We start from the raw sequence: 24,454 nt of genomic DNA, 5'->3' as shown, positions 1-24,454 counted from the left end.
ACACAACATTTGTTTGGAGTCTGGTGACCAGGTCAATGAAGATGAGCTGGGTCTTCAACAGGACATTGAAGAGCCACACCCACAACCATGATGCCTCTCATTACAGAGATATGATTTGTGCCCACCTTTAAGGATAAGATACTCTTTAGTTTGAAGTCAATTTTTTTTAATGTTTGTGAGCTGGTGTGCAGTATGCCACAGGGTGATGAGAGGCCCTTTAGGTCAAATGCAAAGTAGTAATACAATATTGCAATGTTTGAAAAGGCACTGAGGATTGCAGCAAATGTGTTTCATTAAAATCCATCTAATGCTTAAATTATGAGACGGTTACTTTACAGTTTTAATCCTAAGGCATTTTGATTTGAAGCGCCTCTACATCACCAAGACTTCTGCTGTGCCTCCGAGTGGCAGCTCATGGTAACTGGGTGGTAAGAACCCAGGCTAAATCAGCAGGGGATTGTGGGAGTATTTCACCACAGGGAATGTGAACCATTTCCCACTGCTCACTTTATGGTGTTTCAGTTCCTTTTATGTATTAATACAGACACAGAATACCATTTAACATCTTTTAATTAGGGACTCTTTTAGCAACCCAATGATTGTTCTTTCAAATGTTTTTTTTTTTTTTAAGTTGGGTTAAGACCTGCCCCATGCAAGTCACTTTTTTTTTTTTTTTTTTTTTTCCCAGGCAACCTCCTCCTTTTTTCTTTAGGCGTCTCCACTAGTTACTTCTGGCCTTACCAGCGACTCCAAAGCAGCCGTCCTTCTCTCGGCATGGGACCGGTATGTATGATGTGCTCTTTTTGTGTGGTACGTTTAGTAGTGGGAATGGCAGTTGAGGGACCAGGCTGGGGATCTTCATCGTCGGACTGATGAATAACTTCTGAGGGAGTTTGGAGTGGTAATGTCTTCTGACTGGGGAGGAGTGGTGTGGAAATAATGGTTCCTGGTGATGCACTCCCCACTCGGGAACCACCAAATATTTCATCCATTTGCTGCAAGAAAGGACAGTGTTAGTTAAAATCAAGACGGCCATAAACAGGAATGTTAACTTTTCATTGCTGAATAAATAAATATTCAGTGTCTGAGTGTGTTTTATGAAGCCCTATAGCCATGGGTGGAAAATACTGAGAAATTATGGAAGACTGATAACCTTTCAGAATATCCATTTTATTTTATTTTATTTATTTAACCTTTATTTAACCAGGAAGTCCCTTGAGATTGAAATCTCTTTTTCGAGGGAGACCTGGCCAAGACGGCACACCAGTTACAATTTAAACAAATACAGCACAGACAAAATCTCACATAGAGGAAAGGACAGGTCACATAGGGCAGTTACATTTTTGAATTACATGACATTTTAACATGGCCTTAAACTCATTCAATGGGACTAGATTATTTAAATGGATCAAGTTTTGCAAATATTCCAAGACCAAGGAGCGGAGTAAGAGAAGGCTTTCTTCCCCAGCTCAGTAAAAACCCTTGGAACCTGGTAAGAGCGCCACCTGGTGGAACGGAGATGAAAATGGCTGGAATTTAGCTTGAGGAGATTACATAAATATGCCGGCAGTTTACCCAACATGGCCTTGTATAGAAAAATATAAAAATGAAGTTGTCTACGTAGACTTAGTGACGGCCAGCCTACCAGTTCATACAGCGTACAATGATGAGTACGTGCATAAGAGTTAGTTAAGAAGCGCAAAGCACTATGGTACACAGAGTCTAACAGGTGGAGAGTACTAGAGGCAGCATGCATATAGACAACATCACCATAGTCCAAAACACTTAAAAAAGTAGCCTGAACAAGTGTTTTTCTGGCTGACATGTTAAAACAAGTTTTATTTCTAAAATAAAACCCCAGCCTTAGTTTCAGCTTTTTTACAAGTTTTTCAACATGAACTTTAAAAGAAAGTTTGTTGTCCAGCCAAAAACCTAAATACTTATATGATGAAACATTTTCAATTAAGTCTCCGCTTAATGTGTTAATAGTTATATTATCTGGGGATTGGGAACGAGCCCTTGAAAACGTCATAAATTTGGTTTTCTTAGTATTTAGCACTAACTTAAGGCCATGTAGAGAAACTTGAAGCTGTTGAAAGGCCAACTGAAGGTCATGCATGGCTTGATTCAGTGAAGAGGCAACTGAATATATCACAGTATCATCTGCATAAAGGTGCAGTTTAGCAGTTTGCACGTCTTTTCCAATGTTATTTATGAATATAGAAAATAAAATGGGGGCTAAAATCGAACCTTGAGGAACACCCATAGAAATTTCTAAAAGTCTGATTAAGACCATCTATAGAAACACATTGCGTTCGCTCTGTAAGATAGTTTTTGAACCAAGTAATAGCTGTGTTTCCTATGCCAATGTTAATTAATCTATCTAGTAATAGCTTATGGTCAACTGAGTCAAATGCTTTGGACAGATCCACAAATAATGCAGCGCAGTGTTGCTTCTGGTCCAAGGCATTATGATGTCATTTAATAGTAGCAAAGTTGCTGTAACAGTGCTGTGTCCAGCTCTAAAACCTGACTGGACATCAGTTAGAATGTTGTGCTCTGCCAAGTAGTCTTTTAATTGACAGTTTACTTGAGCTTCCAAAATTTTTGCAAGAATAGAGTTTGGAAATTGGCCTATAATTGTGAAGATCTGAAGGGTCGCCACCCTTTAACAAAGGAAGCACATAGGCTGCTTTCCATATTTTAGGAATTGAATTTGTCTGCAGACTACAATTAAAAATGTATGCTATAGGCTTAGCTATAAATTCAGCTGCAACTTTTAATAAGGTTCTAGGTTGTCTGGTCCTGCTGATTTTTTTGGGTCAATAGCTTTAAGAGCAATACACACATCCTTTTAAAAATGGGTCTAAAAACAAAGGTTTCCGGTGGTGTTTCAGAGCTGGAGTCGGAGCACTGATAACTTGATTTGGACTCATTTAAGATAAAGCCAGCTGATACAAAGTGATTGTTAAAATGTCCAATTATGTCAATTTTGTTTTTAATTTCAACTGAATCTACAAAAATATGTTGTGGGAGACCTGCAGACGAAGAATTGGAATCAGACAGAGAATTAATTTGCTTCCAGAATTTAGCGGGGTTATTGAGGTTTTCAGATACATTTTTTAGATAGTAATCTGATTTAGCTTTTCTGGTCATGCTTGTGCATTTATTTCTTAAAGTTCTGAAAGCAGTCCAGTCAGCAGTAGAATTTGTGGCTTGAGCTTTTCCCCATGCAACATTTCTTTCTCTGATCATATGACTTAACTCTTCAGTAAACCATGGGTTATTCCTTCCGCTGATCCTAAATTTCTTTACAGGAGCATGCTTATTACAGATAGCTGAAAAGGCATTATAAAAATATTCCCAGGCAAGTTCCACATCAGGTATCTGACAGACATTTTCCAAATTACAATTGTACAGATCATGAATAAAAGCTTGTTCATTAAAAGTTTTAAAACACCTTTTAAAAACATAACGAGGTTTATGTTTAGGTAGTTTTGTGTCTCTTATACAAGCAATCGCACAGTGATCACTGACATCATTGCAAAAAACAGCAGACGATGTGTATTTATGTGGCATGTTTGTAAGAATGACGTCCAACAGTGTTGATTTGCTATGATCTCTCGGGTTGATACGTGTTGGGGTGTCAATAAGTTGTGTAAAATTTAGTGAGTCAGTCAGGTCTTTAATATTCTCAGAGGCAGGGGAAAGCCAATCCCAGTTAAGGTCACCCATTAGAATTACTTCAGAGTCCTTAAAGTTAAGTAGAACATCATAGAGAGAAGAAATAGTTTCTTTTGTAGCGGAGGGTGGCCTGTAACAGCCAACAACAGTCAGGTGTGTATCCTTGTATAAATTTACTTTCAGTGCCAGTAGATCAAATTGTTTGGCTCTACTTACTGACAATGTCACTGAGCTTAAAAATTTTGATTTCACATATATAGCAACTCCGCCCCCTTTACCTAAACGATCTGCTCTGAAAATATTATAGCCATCAATAGCAATCATATTGTCTGTTATTGTAGATTTTAACCAGGTTTCTGATAAGACCATGATGTCCATATCCGTTGCATCAACCCACAGTCTTAGCATGTCCATTTTTGGAAGGAGACTTCTAACGTTAAAATGCATGATTCCAAGTCCGGATCTGTTTTTGAAGTCACATGGGGAATATATATTTTGTAGTGCATCAGGCCCAGGATTTGGCTGTACATTCCCAGATAACAGCAAAAGTAGTAAGACAATAGCTTTGGTATTCCCTGTATGTTTTTCATCACAGTCATTGGCTGACGAGTGTGATGAGAGTCCATGTTGCACAGTAGAGTAGTTGTTTAAGGCATTCACTATTAGCAGCTGTAGCGAGGGGCTCATTTGTATTAAATGGTTGTAGAGTGTTTGTTGCTGTGCAGGATGGATAAGCTGATGATAGCTGCATGCATCCTTAGTTGGAGAATGAGATATTTGCAGTGTACTCACCCACTTATGATCGTCAATAAACGGGGATGGCCTTGACTTAAATCCATCATTAAGTGCTGTGAGTAATAAAAATAGTAAATAAAATGCATTGTGCTTTCATAAAACATAGGCTGAGCAAACAAAGGTTCCAAGGGCTCAGTGCAGAGTTTAGAGAATCTTGTAAGATAATCTGAGATGGTTCACCGGTCCAAATGTGCTGATCAACACGCAGGCTTTTCACTGATCCGTGAAACTGGTTGTGATTTAATTAATCCTGAGACGCTTCACATGTGCATGTGTTAACCAGCAGGCAGCATCAGGGATCATCACATCAAGTCCACATTGCTGTTTTGCAGGAAGAGCATGGCTAAGCTAATCCAAGCTATAGTTTCAAGCTACTACCCAGGTGCGGGGGGACAAACCAGGCCCCAACCCGATCAAATGGCTCCAAAATGATCAGTTTTGGTCACCTTACAAGCCATCCAGCAGTAGTCAGGTGAAGCAGATCCCCCAGAAGACAAAGCAGACCTCAAATTCCCCCAGCTCTTTCAGCAGGCCAGTGACAATAGTCCTTCTCCTTTTAAGATAGATCCAAGTATAACGAAGATACTCAGCAAGCACCAGTCTCTAGGAAGAGATTTCTTTCCTTGGTTAGGATTTGCAGAAGCCAAGGACATAAAAACACATAAAAAGGGCAAAAAACACATAAAAAGAGTAGCTTTTATTTAAACATTTAAGATGTGCATACAGAGCAGGCACTTACCAGGTAATATTCCCAGCTGACCTGTTGCCCGAGATCTGTCCTTTGCCCTTTTGTACGTTGTAAGCATGTTGCCATGCTTGTTGCCAGTTTCTTTCTGATTTTATCCAGTGTGTAGGTGTATCCTCAGTCTCTGAAAGCATGTTCCAGTTTTTTGTAAAATGCCATTTTGTTGTTGTATATGTTGGTGTATTGTCTGGTCAGCTCCAGTAGTAGCAATGTGGTTCTGTGTGTGAATTCTGTAAAACATTGCAGTGTTGTTAAAAGCATTAACATTATATTCTAATCCTTGGATTACAAAAAAATTCACTGTACCTGTCCGGGATTCTGGCTGTGAGGATGAAATGGATGGAAGCTGCCCGACGAGGATGACTGCTGTGGTGGGTTGGTTTCAGGTGTAGGGCTCGGTGTGACGGTTGCTGGCTGTGTATGGACTGGATTGTGTGTGGGGGGGGGAGGAACTATAGGCTGGGGAGTAGCAGACCCAGGGCCTTGGATGAAGGGAGGTTGAGGAGTGGGGATGAAAGGATGTTGGGTCACAACCCTTGCTATTTGTGGGTTTACTGCAGAGAAAAAGAGTCAGAACATTGAAAAGAATGGTCAACATGCATATTCCAATTCATGTTTGGCATAGTAAAAAGATGTACCTTGATTGGTTTCTGTAGCTCTAATCTGCTCCAGTATATCATTGGCATAGCTGCTGTCTGAAACATAAAGATTAATCATTTCAATAATTGCCACCCACATGTATAAAAGGTATTAAGATAACGGACTTCTACTTTTTATTTTTTATTTTTTTGTCTCACCAGTTGTCAGTCTTTGAGCAATTTCTCTGCTCACTCTTAGCATTACAGCACCCTGGCTATCTCTCACTGTTACAGACTTTGTCCTCCATTGTTTGTGATCCAAACCAGGTTCTGTAAGTGCCTTTTAAACCTAGCTAATTGTCTGACTACACCACACACTTGCTCTATTGTGTGGGTTATAATTGCCAAAAGGTTGTGCCTATCTGAGTAGTAATTGCATAGTGTTTTTACAGTTGTACTGATGTTGTTACTACAATTGTCAAATAAACCGATACATTTATTGAAACTGAACTTTGACTCTGTGTGAGTAATTTGTTTTTTTGAAGTTGTCATGTGATATGTAGACTCAAAATAGTGGTTACACAAATTTCACATTATTAATGACTTTAATACACACCCAAGATGGGGTTTGTGTTAGGTTAGATTAGATAATACTTTACAGCAGCATTCTCAACAATAAGAGCAAAAACACAAAACAGGCAAACCGTAAACAATGAGCAGCAGGTAGACTGAAGTAAAGTGGCGTCAAATAAAGGTTTTGTAAAGTGCGGTTGCCATAGTACAAAAAAAATAATATTGCAGTGTAACTAAGTGACATTAAAATTTGAATATGTAATAAAGCAAACGTAGGTAACAATAATATAAATTATATTCACCTGTGACCATGAATATTGAAAAAGTAGCCTACTTGTGATGAAAAGATATAAAAACAGATATTCAGAGAGTGTGGATTAAATGAAAAACCGGAAACAGAAACTACAACATTATCAGGTGGTGCAGGTGTTGTAGAGTCTGACAGCGGCCGGGATGAAGGACCTGCGGTACCTCTCCTTCTTACACGGGGGGGGGGGTATCAGGCTGCTGCTGAAGAAGCTGCTCAGGGACCCCACAGTGTCATGTAGGGGGGGGGGGAGGTGTTGTCCATGATGGATGTCAGCTTAACATCCTTCTCTCCCCTGCATTTGTATGTTATTCTCACAAACAGAAACAGAAAAACAAACTTTGTACGAGTTAATTGATTATTCTGGTTAGGTTTAATGCCATTAAATGACTTTTTACAGTGGTCAACATAATCAGATATTTAACTTTACAATTGACTGTACGTGTGTGTGTATATATGTATATAAATGTACAGTATGTATATATATGCATATGCATGTATATATACAGTATTTGTATATATGTACAGTTTGTATATACAGTATGTATATGTATATATACATATGTATATATATGTGTGTATATACTGTATTAATGTGTATATCTGTATGTATATAAATATGTATGTATAGACATACATATATATATTATATATATGTCTATACATACATATTAAATATGTATGTATAGACATACATATATATATATATATATATATATATATGTATATGTCTATACATACATATTTATATACATACAGATTAGAGGATGGATACCCGACCCGAGCCCGACGGGACCCGACGGGCCGGGCCGGGTTTGGACAGATTTTTAGAAAGGATGCTCGGGTTCGGGTCGGGCTCGGTCACATCAGCGCGATAAGGCATTGAACATTTGAATTTAAAACAGCTTATTATGTAGGTAATGGCGCTTGTTGCCCCGTGTGCATTGATGCGCTCATCTGTTGACATTTCCGAATGCCTTCCTACCATTGCTTAATAAAAGCGGCTTTCCACACAAACAAACATACATGTGTCATTAGTATGAGAAACAAATGCGATTTTAACTGTGTCGGGCTCGGGTCGGGCTTGGACATAAATATCTTAATGCCTGTCGGGCTCAGGTCGGGTTTGGTTACTGCTCTGTCGGACGCGGGCCGGGCTCGGACAGAAAAATCCGGCCCGATCCGCACTCTAATACAGATCAGTGCTCAACCACATAACCGCTTAATGCACAACATGAGACTTATAGCCTACAAAATAAAAAATGTTTAATATATTACACAGAAAAAGAGAATTTTACGAGTGGTGTTTGTTGTTAAAACCCTAGTCAAATAAGAGCCAATCAGCTCTTTTGATTTAGTGCAGAGGCCGGCGTTTCCCAGCATGCACTGGTTCTCGCAGTCGGTTAAAAGCAACTGCGCCGTCTGCGTCTCAGAACTGCGACCGCCTTGCTCTCGTGAGATTATTGTCGCCCACGTGTGCATGACGTCAGAGCAAGTCGGGATCAAGTCGGACTGGCTCATCTTGAACGAGCCTTTTGTTAGCTGCGGAGCTTCTAGACAGAGCTCCAGGTGAACCTGCACGTGTTCAGGTAAATATCTTAATAACTGCTCTGTTACACGGCAGCCAGAGTGCGTGCGAACAATAAGCGAATAGAAGCCGGAGCGGCGCATGCGTTAACACGCTGGGCTAGCTCCGTTGTTAGCTCCGCAATTAGTTTCGTGACTAACTGCTAGCTCCGCTGTTAGCTTCATGACTAACTGCTAGCTCCTCCGCTAGCTCCGCGGTTACCTTCGTGGCTAGCTTCTAGCTCCGCTGTTAGCCACAAAGCTAACGTCTAGCTCCGCTGTTAGCTTCGTGGCTAACTACTAGCTACGCAATTAGCTTCGTGGCTAACAGCTAGCGTTAAAGTCTCAGCTCTCTTCTAATGTGTGTTGTGTTGTCTGATTTAACGTAATTTTTCCGTGTTTTTAGTCCGTTTGAGAGGAGTTTTATATGCTAGCAGCCTCTGGCAGAAGCTAACAGGCTAATTAGCAGTCCATGGTGCTTGTTTCTTAAAGCATTAATTATTTTACTGTGAAATTCACTTCACAGTAATTCAATTTTTCAAGAAAGAAAATCCTGAAATAGTCCAAATTTGACAAGAAACTGGAAAAAAATCAGTAATGAAGTACAGTAACATCAAAAGGTCTAAAGAAGTTGTAATATTTCAAGAGAGTGTACTATGTGTATATGTGTGAATATGTGTTCATGTTATGTTGTCTTGCCACTAAATTTTCCTTCGGGATGAATAAAGTATCTATCTATAATATTTATCTATAGTATCTGTCCATCTATAGTATCTATCTATCTATCTATCTATCTATCTATCTATCTATCTCTCTATCTCTCTATCAAGCTATAGTATCTATAATATTTATCTATAGTATCTGTCCAGCTATAGTATCTATTAGGGCTGCACAATTATTCGAATTTTAATCGCGATCACGAATTTGACTTCCCACGATCAAATTTGCGTGATCGAGCGATTATTTTTTTAAAAGCGTCATTTCATAGAACGCTCCGGGTTTTTTGCATAGCAATCTACCGCTCCTGTATTGAATCTCTCCTCTTACTCCGCGCCCGGCCACACAGCGCCGGTCCACACTTCTGACATTTCCTGCACGGAGAGTAAGAGGAGAGAGCCAACACAAGCACGGCTTTACAGAAGAAATGGGTCATGTAATGTAACATTAAACCATGTCGATATAAACAACATTGCTTCGTTTGTGGAGAGGCAGCGGATGCGACCTAGAGGAAAAATATTACTCACGCCCTAGAGATCTGTGAGCTAACTAACAATAACTAGCACCGACTAGCACTGGTCACTACTGTTCTCTGAATACACAGATGGGACAAAATGTTGCGTTTGCTGGTAAACTGGTAAACCTTGAGACCGACACATAACCGACTCTTATCTGTGGAGTTTCCCCCCGTTACTCTGTCCTCTGTGACTGTCTCCGTCTAGAAACTAAGCTGTGCGATGCAGGGAACGACTCTTGACTGGCTCATGATCAGACAGTGGTTTACGGAGCGGTAGATGGGCTTTTTCAAAAAACAAAAATGGCGCGTTCTATGAAATGAAAAAAAAAATCCAAAATCAAGATCGTGATTAAAATTTGATTAATTGTGCAGCCCTAATTTTATGCTTCACCTCCTCGTTACTTTCCATTAGAAGCTGCTGCTCATTGGGTGAAACATATGGTGCATGCGTCTTCTCCATCTCTGCATCAGTAAATCTGTGATCGATACCGTGGTCTATTTAAGAAAGCCGTGAACGTGCACTTATCCCAGCTATCTACACCTGGCTGGACATAGCTTCACCTGTTCATCCCGGTTATCTACACCTGGCTGGACATTCTACTTTTGTGCAACAGGCCCCTGGTCTCCGAGCCTGTTCAGATGCCGTGTAAACCTATCAACGGCTACCCACGTTGACCGATTCGCTACATATTCATAAACATTTTACTGGCCTTTGCATGTTGCACCTCAAACTTGCCCAAAACCTTCAAACTCCACTGTATTCCCTTAAAGCCCATGTTGCAGGTTTAATTTTCCAACGAATTTGCACTTATTGATTGTTGGTAATAAACATTTAAACTGTTATCTACTGTATATGATATTAAAAAGTATCACAAAACATAAAATAACACGAAAAAGTAGGTCATATTTTACAGTGGTTTGCTTTACTCCCACAATGCATTGCATGACGTCACACAAGGGAGATGATAGGCCAGCCAGCCAGAGACCATTGAGAGTTACGAGAGAGAAAGAAGACAACAGTGTAAGAAAGGGAGTGTTCAGCAGCAGATTATAGATAATATATATTTATATATACATAGATGTATTTAGAGAGAAAGATAGATAGCTATAGCTAGCATACCGGTATAGCTTGCTATAGGTTAACTAGCTAGGTAGGAAGGTGGGTACAATTTGTCCGTGTTAGGCGGCAGATTTTTCAAAGACGGACGTAACCAAGAACACAAAGATCTGAAAGTGAAACACAACTTAGACGGGGGATGTTGTTTGGCTCTTCACAAGTTTAGAGCTAGCTAACGCTACGCCGCAGAGTTGCTCAAATGCTTAGTACTAGGCTGCTGTTGCAGTGGTAATAGTAGTAATTATTGGTGTATGTATCGTTTCTAACACTGCTATATGAGGTATCACCATATCTTATTCTGTGTTCTTTAGATTGTATGACATCCAGGGGAATGGCTGTAATGGCCCAGAATGATGTCTTGATACTGTCATAAGACGTTTTTACAGCCTGCCTGTCTGCAGTGAACTTCTTGTTTAGGGATAAGGAGCCTTTCATATGACTCAGTCTAAAGGAATGGTCAAGTTAATATAAACAATTACAATACTGGTGCGTGCTGGTTGGGGGGTGGGGGGGGGGGGGGGGAAAACCATGATTCGGTCTGAAATGTCACAAACGGATTTAGGCATCGTCAGATCAGCTGATCGCGGGGCACCACCCGCTCTCCACCGCAGCTTCACCACCACACACACCGGCCAAACAGCGACACGTTTTCACCGGAGGACGAGGTAAACACTTAGAATTAACACTGGGGGGATGCCTTCTATTCCTATATCTAGATAAATGTACCAGTACTTATCTGAACTAAAAACATGATCCCTATCACTAGATCGAGAGAAAACGTTGACGTTCACTTGCTGCTATTCACTGACAGTAAAAAGTAAAGTCATCGTATGCACTGTTGCGTTGCTAAATAAAGGAGATAAATGAAGGAGACTTCCCCTCAATCTTGACAATTCCTCATTTGCCCTCTCACGTCTGTCAGGTTGGTAATTATTCGGTTTAATTATGCAAAGGATCTGTAGTGTTTTGCTAATTGGGTGTGTGGTTGTGCTAATTGTGTGTAGTGTTTTGAAAACACGGGCCCTGTTTTGAAAATCGTGCTTAAGCAATCCCAAAAAACTGTAAGAGACAAAATGTGGAGGTTGATAGAGCTGTGAAAAAGGGGAACTGGACAAGTTCAGTTGAGAAATCAAACGGTGAACAACAGCTTGCTGGAAAACCAAGAGTTGGGCAACAGCTTGCTGGGAAACAGAGTGGGTAGCACGAACATGCGTGAATCATTGAAATTGGTGGTTTGTGTCAAACTGTATAAAGGACAGAAACAGGCAAAAGATCGGGGCTACTCCTCGGCAGATCTCGGAGGGCGTCGGACGGGCAATAGGTCTCCAGACTACGCAGCCTCAACCAAGAAAAAGAATTGGGATTTGGACAATTGGAACAGCAAAAGGTGGTATCTGGCTCAGGGCTATGTGTGAGTGTGCGTGTGTGTGTGTGTGTGTGTGTGTGTGTGTCTATAGCTGTTAATGTGTGTGTGTGTTTATATAGCTGTGTGTGTCTGTGTGCGAGAGTGTGTGTGTGCGTGTCTATAGTTGTGTATGTGTGTGTGTGTGTGAGTATCTATAGAGCTGTGTGTGTGTGTGTGTGTGTGTGTGTGTGTGTGTGTGTTTATCTATAGAGCTGTGTGTGTTTTCTATAAATACTATACTATATATACTATACTATATATACTATACTGCAACGTTGGGCCACTATTGTGCTTCTCTAACCTCTGTGCATCTCTAAATTTAACTGTGAATAATTCATTTAATGTTTCATAAAATGAACAAATAGTCTTTATTTTCCCAAAAAAGTAAATACAGTAAGTGTGTGTGGGGGGGCCAGAGGATGAGGGCCAAACATTACTGAGCCTTGGCTCAAAGGTTAAATGATTAGAATTTATGTAAATCAGTGTTTCTCATTCTTTAGAATTTCAGTGGTCTTAGTTGGTCCCTCAACATTAATTTAACTTTGGGTCCCTGGTCCCTACACCAGGGACCCCTGGACCTGTTCACCACAGACCCAGATCTTCTCAGCTGTTGCTACTGTTATATTATGCTACTGTCTCTGTAAAGTGGTTCATTATGTTTGGCACATTGTCTGGGTCAGTTTTTTTGTACAAAACTCCCCAGAAAGTGCCATTTAATGGTTTATTTTTCAAAAGTTTTTCCTGGGGGGGCATACCCCCAGACCCCCCACACATAGCAAGTCCCAGTTTAAAACCTGAAGGATACTGATGCTGAAAGAGCCAAAGAAATAGCTTTGTACGCGGCAAAAGTCTAAAAAAACGATCTTTTGTTAAACTATTAAAACATCATCTGACACAGATTAAATTCCTTTATGTTTTAAAGAAAGACTTAACGTGGTTTAATGTACATCCATATTATTAGGACTTTGGGTCAGATCTCTTGAAAGTTTTCCCTGGTTATGAGGAGCAATATGTGATTGAAATATGGTGATAATTGATCGTTGTTTAGGTCCATTAAACCACGTTAAGCCTTTTCCTTACAATAGCCCTTAAACAGACACGCTTAATGTCAGTTAACGTCCATAATAACAGGACTTTGGGTCAGATCTTTTACCTAAAGAAAATGTTTCGTTGGCAATAAAAACTTAAACAATAAAAATTTAAAAAAAAAAAGTTCATTTTGGAGGAACATTTTTAAAGACAAAACTTGCCAGGCTAAAGTTAAAACATGTGATCATTTCAGTAATTATTTATTTGATCATTTCTAGTTCCTCTCTGTCTCCGGGTGTGTTTCCTGTTTAAAGTTTACTTTCTCTTTCCAGAGGCCGTGTTGTCGCAGATTCTTCTTCTCTTCTCTCCGTAAGGAGCTCCAGCTGAAGGTAATTTATCTCTAACGTTGGACTCGTGGTTAGAAGCTCTCGTTAGTTTTTATCTACAGTGCCTTGCGAAAGTATTCGGCCCCCTTGAACTTTTCAACCTTTTGACACATTTCAGGCTTCAAACATAAAGATATAACATTTTTATTTCTTGTGAAGAATCACCAACAAGTGGGACACAATTGTGAAGTGGAACAAAATCTATTGGATATTTTGCGTTAATACTTTGTAGAGCCACCTTTTGCTGTGATTCCAGCTGCAAGTCGCTTGGGGTATGTCTCTATCAGTTTTGCACATCGAGAGACTGAAGTTCTTGCCCATTCTTCCTTGCAAAACAGCTGGAGCTCAGTGAGGTTGGATGGAGAGCGTTTGTGAACAGCAGTTTTCAGTTCTTTCCACAGATTCTCGATTGGATTCAGGTCTGGACTTTGACTTGGCCATTCTAACACCTGGATACGTTTATTTGTGAACCATTCCTTTGTAGATTTTGCTGTATGTTTGGGATCATTGTCTTGTTGGAAGATAAATCTCCGTCCCAGTTTCAGGTCTTTTGCAGACTCCAACAGGTTTTCATCCAGAATGGTCCTGTATTTGGCTGCATCCATCTTCCCCTCAATTTTAACCATCTTGCCTGTCCCTGCTGAAGAAAAGCAGGCCCAAACCATGATGCTGCCACCACCATGTTTGACAGTGGGGATGGTGTGTTGAGGGCGATGAGCTGTGTTGCTTTTACGCCAAACATATCGTTTTGTATTGTGGCCAAAAAGTTCCATTTTGGTTTCATCTGACCAGAGCACCTTCTTCCACATGTTTGGTGTGTCTCCCAGGTGACTTGTGGCAAACTTTAGACAAGACTTTTTATGGATATCTTTGAGAAATGGCTTTCTTCTTGCCACTCTTCCATGAAGGCCAGATTTGTGCAGTGTCCGACTGATTGTTGTCCTATTGACAGACTCTCCCACCTCAGCTGTAGTTCTCTGCAGTTCATCCAGAGTGATCATGGGCCTCTTGGCTGCATCTCTGATCAGTCTTCTCCTTGTCTGAGCTGAAAGTTTACAGGGACCAGGTCTTGGTAGATTTGCAGTGGTCTGATACTCCTTCCATTTCAAAATGATCGCTCGCACAGTGCTCCTTGGGATGTTTAAAGTTTTGGGAATCTTTTTGTATCCAAATCCGGCTTTAAACTTCTCCACAACAGTATTACGGACCTGCCTGGTGTGTTCCTTGGTCTTCATGATGCTCTCTGCGCTTTCAACAGAACCCTGAGACTATCACAGAGCAGGTGCATTTCTACAGAGACTAGATCCCACACAGGTGGATTCTATTCATCACCATCAGTCATTTAGGACAACATTGGATCCTTCAGAGATCCTCGCTGAACTTCTGGAGTCAGTTTGCTGCACTGAAAGTAAAGGGGCCAAATAATTTTGCACGCACCACTTTTCAGTTTTTTATTTGCTAAAAAAGTTTAAAATATCCAATAGATTTTGCTCCACTTCACAATTGTGTCCCACTTGTTGGTGATTCTTCACAAAAAATACAAATTTTATATCTTTATGTTTGAAGCCTGAAATTTGTCAAAAGGTTGAAAAGTTCAAGGGGGGCAAATACTTTCGCAAGGCACTGTATATTTATCAATAAACAATGAACTGAAGAATGCAAATGTTCTGCTAAACAAGCTAGTTTACTAATATGTATATAGGCAGGTTTTAAAAATTATCTGTAAAAAATCTTTCAATGAAAATGAAAATCATTATCTGTAATTACCAATGTGCCAACAAGAATCATAGAATCAAATGGCTGCAGTAGTGAATTGTATATTTTTGACAAAACCAATAAATGTTGATTACAGCACCCCCTAATGGCCTATCTTTACCAAAATTGGTACAGAGCCTCAAATGACAAAAAAATCATCAGAGGTTTCGTGTTTAGCGCTTTCCTGCTACTGCGGTCCGCATCCTCGGGCTTGGACCCCTTAGCCGAGGATTTGTGGATCTCAGGAGCAAGGCTATGTGGTTCACACAGCACGGATGTGGAACCCTATTGTTTTTCAAAGGATTTTCCCGTTTCTTTTCCATTATTCGTCTACATAACTTACATTTACATGAATTACGGGAAATTAACAGGCTGATGATGTACAATGGGTAGCAGACCTGACTTACCAAATAATACACATTTGGACCACTTAGTGGTGCTACAGTGAGGTCAAACGTATTTTTACCTATAACTCCCACATTTGACATTAAAAATTAAAAGTCTTTACATCCAAGTTCACTGAATTAAGCTGAGTCTCTGGATATAGGCCACGCCCATTTATGCTCAAAGGGCTTTTCGCAACATAAGCTTGAAACCAACTTTTTTGAACTCGTCCTAGGCCGTGCGACAGATCTGTACAAAACCTGGTTTATAGCATCTACAGATGGCCCCAACAAAAAGCACCTGGAGCTCAGCGCCAGTGTTTCAGTTAAAACTGTTAAAAGTCTTAGGATAACTAAAATGTATTGTAAATGTAATATGTATTTTTAAACGTATGTAAAATTACATAATAGATACATAACAAATTAAACAATTTTTCTTAGAACAAAAGATTTATATCAACTGACATTCAAATTGGAGTGGTCAAGCGCCCTGAGCGGTTGGGAGGGTACAGTGCCTTGTTCAAGAGCACCTGGCAGTGCCTAGGAAGTGAAGTGACACCAACTCACACTCCGTTCTTTGGTGCGCATGGGGACTTATACCGGTAACCTTCTGGTTCCTAGCCCAACTCCATACAGACTGAGCTATTGCCCCCCCAAACATTTGACCCCGACGTGATTTGAACACACAACCTTCTGATCTGGAGTCAGACGCGCTACCGTTGCATTGCTGTGTTGATGTGAATATGCATTAATCAAAAAAAAGTTGATGTGTATATGCAATAATCTAAAAGAAAGTAGATGTGTATATTCATTGACTAGTAGACCTTGTGGCGCAACGGTAGCGCGTCTGACTCCAGATCAGAAGGTTGAGTATTCAAATAACGTTGGGGTTAATTTGTGATTTTACATATGTTTAAAAATATCAGAATTCATATTGATATTGCAGTATTCATAATCAATATTGCAATTTCACATTTTGTCAATATCGTGCAGCCCTAGTGTGTGTGTGTGTGTGTGTGTGTGTGTGTATGTGTGTATGTGTGTCTGTGTGTGTTGGGAGTGGGGCTGCTAAATGTCAAGGGCTGGGAGGAGATGGATTTAGAACAACGTGGTAGTAAAGTGTGTGTGTGTGTGTGTGTGTGTGTGTAAGTGTGTAAGTGAGAGAGAGAGACAAATATAAAAAGCTTCAAGTAGACTTTAATAATATAATCATATTGTTTCTTCCACTTATTAAAATATCTGACTTTATTGCCACTATCTGTTTCTATCTACTTCTCTACCATATTTATAGCGTGTGATTTGTAAAATACCAATCATAGCATAAGAAAGCTACCTCTGTCCCTGTTCATTTAGCAGCCCCACTCCCAACACACACAGACACACACAGACACACACACACACAGACACACACACACAGACACACACATACTAGGGCTGCACAATATTGACAAAATGTGATATTGCAATATTGATTATGAATACTGCAATATTGATATGTTTTCTGATATTTTTAAACATATGTAAAATTACAAAAAAGATTCATAACAAATTAAACAAGTTTTCTTACAACGAAAGGGTTATTTCTACTGACAGTCTGCCGTTGCGCCACAAGGTCTACTTACTAATGCATATACACATCAACTTTCTTTTTGATTAATGCATATACACATCAACTTAATGCATATACACATCAACTTTCTTTTTGATTAATGCATATACACATCAACTTTCTTTTAAGCTGTAGTTCTGGAATGTTAAGTTGCAGTTCTAGAATTTGAATTTGTCACCAGACTTTAGTTTGATCTGAGGAACAGGAGGTCAGCACAGACCATGATCGTAGAATGCAGGCACATTTTAGTCTGGTAAATTACAGGGATTTTTACACTGGGAACTGCTGATCTTGCGGTTGACAGATAATCTGCCTGTTCAGAACTCAGGCATTCCCACTCTCTAAAACACCACCGCCCAACGTGGGGCTCGAACCCACGACCCTGAGATTAAGAGTCTCATGCTCTACCGACTGAGCTAGCCAGGCACTTCTCGAGTTTAGAGTTGCGGTCAAAAAATGTTACTTAAAACTTCTGAAATGTTACAGTTCTAGAATGTTACTTGGCAGTTATAGAATGTTAGGTTGAAGTTCTAGAATGTTAAGCTGGCATTCTACAATGTTAGCTTTAAATTCTAGAATGTTAAACTGCAGTTCTAGAATGTTAGGTTGAAGTTCTAGAATGTAAAGATGAAGTTCTAGAAAGTTAAGCTTTCATTCTAGAAATTTGAGTTGCATTTCAAGAAGAATAGTTTGAAATTTCAGAATTTTAAGTTACGTTCCCAAAAGTTTGCTCATAGTTCTAAAAGGTTACATTGTAGTTCTAGAATGGTAAGCTGCAGTTCTAGAATGTTAGGTTTAAGTTCAAGAATGGTAAGTTGCAGTTGTAGAACAATAGGTTGTAGTTTTAGAATATTAAGAGTTATGGCCCTAAAATGTTACTTACAGTTCTACAATGTTATGTTGTAGTTCTAGAATGTTAGGTTTAATTTCTAGAATGTTAAGCTGTCAATCTAGAATGTTAGGTCTACGTTTAAGAATGTTAACTTGCAGTTCTGGAATGTTAAGATGCAGTTCTGGAACAATAGGTTGAAGTTGTAGAATTTTAAGAGTTGCGGTCCTAAACTGTTAATTGCAGTTAAAAGTTCTAAAATGTTACATTGTAGTCTGGAATGTTAAGCTGCAGTTCTACAATAGGTTGAAGTTTTAGAATTTGAACATACAGTACATTGTCACCAGACTTTAGTTTGATCTGAGGAACAGGACATGATTGTAGAATGCAGGCACATTTTAGTCTGGTAAATTACAGGGATTTTTTACATTGGGATGGAACTTCTAATCTTTCGATTGACAGATGATCTGGCCCACTATATGGTGTAGACCTCAAGCATTCCCACTCTCTAAAACACCACCGCCCAACGTGGGGCTCAAACCAACGACCCTGAGATTAAGAGTCTCATGCTCTACCGACTGAGCTAGCCAGGCACTTCTTTAATTTTGAGTTGCGAGTAACTTCAGTCAGGATGGCCGAGCGGTCCAAGGCGCTGCGTTCAGGTCGCAGTCTCCACTGGAGGCGTGGGTTCAAATCCCACTTCTGACAACTAGTGTTTTCATTTGGAACTAATGTTTGAGACATGATATTAGGATTAAGGAACCTAGCAGTTCTTTGTATTTAAGAGGACATGAATGTGCGTAAAAAACGCAATTGTTAGTAAAGCGTTTGGTGAGCATCTTTATTGTCAACAGAAGTAAAGTTACCATGTGTTTGTATACAGTAGACATATCTACTGCTGTATTTACTGTCTGTGGCAAGTCCTTTAAACCTTGTTCTTGACTTGTTTTTTCCCACATCCTCTGAACGCTTAGCTAACTAAATGACTTACAGTATGTGAGTGTCAAATAATATTGTTGGATTCAGGTCCAAATGTTGACATTTAGTGCAATGCAAAGGTGCATAACAGATTGCTTTCTACTTACCTGGAGCGATGCTAAGCAGGGGGGGCCAACTAGTCAAGGAACAGCAAGAGACTTGGTATTTAAGAATACAAACTGACTATGTGACAGATGTGTAATCTGTCATGTCCTGCCTTCTGAAGCTCTAGCCAGGAGCCATTCCTCGCCTAAAACAATGAGTTATTCCAGTAAGTGAAAAGGAAACTCGCATCTACAAAGATAAATTTGATAGATGTGACTCCCTGATGGTCTAGTGGCTAGGATTCGGCGCGCTCACCATCGTGACCCGGGTTCAATTCCCGGTCAGGGAATAGTCAGGACTTGACTGATCCAGGTGTTGTATCTGAAAGAGTAAGCTTCTGGCGGATTTAGATTTGTCAAATTCTTCCTCATTAGTTTAACGCTAGAACCCCAACACTTTTAAAGAGTACCATTTCCTTTAAATCAGACCCCAGACAGCAGATGTATCCTTTTGTCATCATTGATGGGTCATAAACACGTCATCTGCCTCTATCTCAATAACAATTCTTTTCAGTTTTCAAACAGTAACTGTAATGAAATTTACATTTAACCAATGATTTTCACATTAATTATTCATAATAAGATCTCAAATGCCTCTCAGAGTATATGACTTCGTATCTGTCCTCTTTGTCTTTCCTTGTAGGAGACAACAGAATTTGTTATGTCTTTGCATTTCCCACAAGGAGGGATCGCTGATTCATCTCTGAAATCCAAACAACAAGGAAGCAATTTCAAACAGCAGGGTAAGTTTAAGTTCAATTCTGTTGGATAAATTATTTAAATTGGACATTGAGATGGTTTGTGAGACAAATATTGACTGTGATTCACTGAGGGATTTGGGGAAAGTTATATTTTGTTTTGTAAAACTTTGGGTTGTGTACAAAACAGGAGAAAGGAGGAGCTAGTTTTTCCAATTCTTCTGGTCACACTTGGCACTATTTTACATCTTTTGTCTGTAGTTCTCTACTCTGTCAGGACTTAATCTATCTCCCCAACTCTTCTTTTCTTGTTCTGTCTTGGCAAGAGTATATGCTTTGGGTCATCTGTCCATCTCTTGATCAGAATCAGAAACACTTTTTGATCTGTGAAGGGCAACTCTTGAAAAGACTGATCCTTCAAGCCAGATTTGAACCAGCGACCTAAGGATTTCGGTTAATGCCTCTACAGTCTTTCCTCTCTACCAACTGAGCTATCGAAGGGCGACAATGTAATGAACACACTTCCTTTCTTGTTGATGTGATAACACAGGACCACCTGGAGGGAATTTCTGACTCATCAGGGGCTGTAGCTCAGTGATAGAGCGCACTTTCAGTCTCAATGCCCAGATGTATTACAAGATTTGAAGTGAACATTGTATTGTCCAGTGATGGTGGTATAGTGGTGAAACATAGCTGCCTTCCAAGCAGTTGACCTGGGTTCGATTCCCAGCCATCGCAGTAGCTTTCTTTGAGTGATGTACTTGCTTTTTTTTTTTTTTTACAAGAAGTCAGCAGAAAGGTACTTGCCCAACCTGGTTTGATAAAACATTAGATCTCTTTGGGCTACACGATATGGCCAAATGATAACGACCATTACTTTGATCAATATGGAGATCACGATAAATTATAAATTTTTTTGTTGATTTTCTAGTCCAAAGTGCTGGAAAGGAAGGTTTCACCAATTGTTGAACCTCAGGTTAACAAGGAACAATCTCAGCAAGGTGATTGATGGATGATTCTAGTTACTTCACCAGTTCAGCCCAAATGACACAGCTGTAAGAAACCACATCGGTTGGCTTCCAGCTATGTAATAGAAGCAAATGGCATTGGGGGATTTGAACCACGCCTCTAGAGAGACTGGAGCCTTAATCCAGGGCCTTTGACCACTCGGCTACATTACCAGCATTCAACTGTCCGCCACATCGTGACACGCACAGGGACATAACTATGGTATGCTTTGTTATTGGGGAAAAAACCTTTGCAAGGAAAAAGCCAATACTTTATTGTAAATGCCAATACTTGCTTATACATTATAAAAATGTTATCACACTTTGTCATTTTTCTCTGACAGTGATTATTAGAATATTGTAACCAGCATTAAGTTAGTAGGTTAGGTCTGTGGGAATTGGGCTGAGCATTTACCTGGGCTGAATTTGTGAACATCTTCTTTTGCATATTCACTGTAAAGAGCCATTACTCCTCCATATTGGGCGACAAAATTGGGTTTCCTGAAAAAAAGTTCTTAAGTACAGGTAAACTTAGAATGCTAAAAAAGGATTTAAAAGAAAGAAGAAAAAACGTTTGAGGGGCAAACATGAAAAGCAATCAAGATCTGATTTAAATAGAGAAAAATAATCAATGTTCTAATCAGTGGTGAATAAAGCCAACTGTAATAAAATAAAGAAAAAAAAGAGGGGCATCAACAGTTACCATCAACCTTTACAAAAAAGCTTTATTATTCCTTTTTTTCTACACTAAAGTGGGTAACAATAATAATAGTAATAATAATAATAATAATGATGATGATAATGGTGATGACAATGATGAAACATGCAGTAACAGTTACATGTAGGATGCTGTTCACTTCAGGAAGGTAGGAATAATAATACAGTGTATCAGTTTCATCATAAAAGATGCCAAACAATCCTTGCAATCAGATCAAAACTAAGCCTTTCTGTAAGGTGTGGGGCAGAACTTAACAATGATTATTTATTTGCAATTATTATTAATGTATCAATATTTACAACCCAGCCCAGCTTTTAACTGAGGAACACCCCAAATTCTGGAAAGTGATTCCAAATAAGGCACTAAATGTTTTTAAACTGGAAAACTGGACTAAAATAAAGAAACTGATGGAATTCTGCCTTGTGGACAATTAAATTACTAAAGAACTGTTCATTAAAAAGACAGTAGGGGCAGTAAAAGCTAGCTGGCGGTAGACTTAATGTTCCACAGTTCGACGGTTCAAATCCAGCCATGGCTTGGCCGCAAAATTTAAAAAACATCAAAAAAATTCCTTAAGTGTTCATGGGGGGCTAAAATACCTTCATGTCTTCAATGTTCTCATTTTTCTCTCTTTTCTTCTTTCTTGTTTCTTCACCTTCTTCCCTCCTCTCCTTTCTTCCCCCCCCCCCCAACAGACTGTCGTTCCCCAGCTTTGGCGCAGCGGGAGCGTGCAGGGCCCATAACCTAGAGGTCGATGGATCAAATCCATCTTCTGCTCTTTCCTAGGCTTTGTATCAGTCTGTGATGTTAACAAAGCAAGTGTCTCAAGTGAAAGTCTGCACTGCTAAATGTTTAACTTCATAGCATGTGAAGATTTTTATCCATAAAAAATAGAAACTACAATGCTCATACCTGCTGTAACACCCATAAAAACTGGAGCATAAACCATTAAATACATTACACTACAGTTAAAAAATACTGTAAATAGTACCATGTATGTTTAAAGTGCTTGTGTGCTGTCTACCAGTCAGATTACCACAGGAGGTAATATCTTCTGCAGCTCTTTTAAAGACTCTACCATAATACTGATGGAGATGCCAGGTCCTCATACATGAAAGCATGAGCTCTACCAATGAGCTACATCCCTGAAGATTTCAGATTTTTAGACTTTTTTTCTGAGATAGACTTAGACGTATCTTTATTAATCCTTTTGGGATGACTCTCGCAACGAAATTGAAATATGTTGTGTATGGCTTTAAAACTGCAAATGGTTGGAAATCAAACCAGGGCAAATGATTGCCCTGCTATACACGTTCACTGCACAAATTTGTAAAACAGACTGAGAAGAAACACGTTGGTGGAGACTGGAGCTTCCAGTACTTGTGAGATAACACAATATTGCTCACAAAGGTACATCTGCAATTCAGTAACCTGTGATTTATCAAATTGTATCATTGGGTACTACCACTCTTAAAGCATGCCTCTCGTTGTCGGCAGGATTCGAATCTGCGCCGGGAGACCCAATGGATTTCTAGTCCATCGCCTTAACCACTCGGCCACGACGACCTGACAAGCAATGGTATACCTGTTTGGACCAATGTTCATAAACTTTCAATTGGTTACAAGATTACCAGACATGGGATTACCTGCAAATCGTAGTGCACTGCCTGTGTTCGGGATCCTTGTGGAGGCAGCTTGATTGATTGATTTGCTCCCGTTATTTTTATTTTACCAAACAGAGATCTAATATTTATCAAATCGGGTTGGGCGAGTAACCTTTCTGGTTACTTCTTGACAAAAAAAGTAAGTAACCACACAACGAAAGATATTGCGATGGCTGGACTTTTCTCTGCATCGTGACACGCAGAGGGACCGTAAGTAACGATATGCTAATGTTATTGGAACAAAACTTTCGCAAGGCAAAAAACAATACTTTATTGAAAAATGTTAATAATAATAATAATACATTTTATTTAACAGCGCCTTCTAAGCACGCAGGCGCTTTACAGACAATAAAGATAGATACAGGCAAAAGAGAAGTTATGAACAGTTATGAAAAAATGCCAGAGAAAAATGGCAAAGTGTGATAACATTTTTTAATAAAATATTGGCAGTTTTTAATAAAGTAATGGCTTTTTCCTTGCAAAGGTTTTTTTTTCCCAATAACATTAACAAGTACCGTTAGTTACGATGCGGTGTTGTCACGATGTGGAGAACTGATACATGCAGGTAGTGTGGCCGAGTGGTCTAAGGCGCTGGATTAAGGCTCCAGTCTCTCTGGAGACGTGGGTTCAAAAACCACCATTTGCATATTGGAGGAAGCCAACAATGTAGTTTCTTACAGCTGTGTCATTTGGCCTGAACTTGGTGAAGTAACTAGAATCATCCATCAATCACCTTGCTGAGATTGTTCCTTCTAACTGAGGTTCAATGATTGGTGAAACCTTCCTTTCCAGCACTTTGGAGTAGAAAATCACAAAATAATTGCGATAGTTAATCGTGATCTCTAATTGTCGTTATCATTTGGCCATAATCGTGCAGCTAAAAGAGATTTATGAAACCAGGTGGGCAAGTAACCTTTCTGCTGACTTCTTGTAAAAATAGCAAATAACACAACTCAAAGAAATCTACTGCGATGGCTGGGAAACGAACCCAGGTCAACTGCTTGGAAGGCAGCTATGCTCACCACTATACCACCACACCGGACATCAGTTTTCACTTCAAATCTTGTAATACATCTGGGCATTGAGACTGAAAGTGCGCTCTGTCACTGAAAGCACCTCCGGGGTGGGGGGGTCTTGTGTTATCACATTCACAAGAATGGGAAGTACTGTAGAGGGGACTGATTCTGATGTAGAGAGGGACAGACGACCCAAAAGCCTAAACTTTCTCTTTTTTGTTAACATGAAACAAAAAAAAGAGGTGGGTTAGATATGAGCGCAGAAATCCTTTTC

At 39.6% G+C, this 24,454-nt stretch overlaps 1 long non-coding RNA gene and 2 other non-coding genes across 3 annotated transcripts; 2 read left to right on the top strand and 1 right to left on the bottom strand.

The window, feature by feature from the left end:
* Window positions 1–11,742: 11,742 nt before the first annotated feature.
* Window positions 11,743–19,819, top strand: LOC116676894 (uncharacterized). The gene is made up of 3 exons (XR_004328848.1): window positions 11,743–11,986; window positions 13,366–13,422; window positions 19,721–19,819. It is a non-coding gene; the product is annotated as an uncharacterized LOC116676894 (long non-coding RNA).
* Window positions 17,520–17,592, bottom strand: trnak-cuu (transfer RNA lysine (anticodon CUU)). Its single transcript has one exon. It is a non-coding gene; the product is annotated as a tRNA-Lys (tRNA).
* trnal-cag (transfer RNA leucine (anticodon CAG)) lies at window positions 18,621–18,703 on the top strand. Its single transcript has one exon. It is a non-coding gene; the product is annotated as a tRNA-Leu (tRNA).
* Window positions 19,820–24,454: the final 4,635 nt, after the last annotated feature.

The sequence above is a fragment of the Etheostoma spectabile genome, unplaced genomic scaffold (assembly GCF_008692095.1).
Source record: "Etheostoma spectabile isolate EspeVRDwgs_2016 unplaced genomic scaffold, UIUC_Espe_1.0 scaffold00003998, whole genome shotgun sequence".
In the NCBI taxonomy this organism is placed as follows: domain Eukaryota; kingdom Metazoa; phylum Chordata; class Actinopteri; order Perciformes; family Percidae; genus Etheostoma; species Etheostoma spectabile.
The sequence above is the reverse complement of the archived record's forward strand: the minus strand, read 5'-3'. Positions and strand labels throughout refer to the sequence as shown.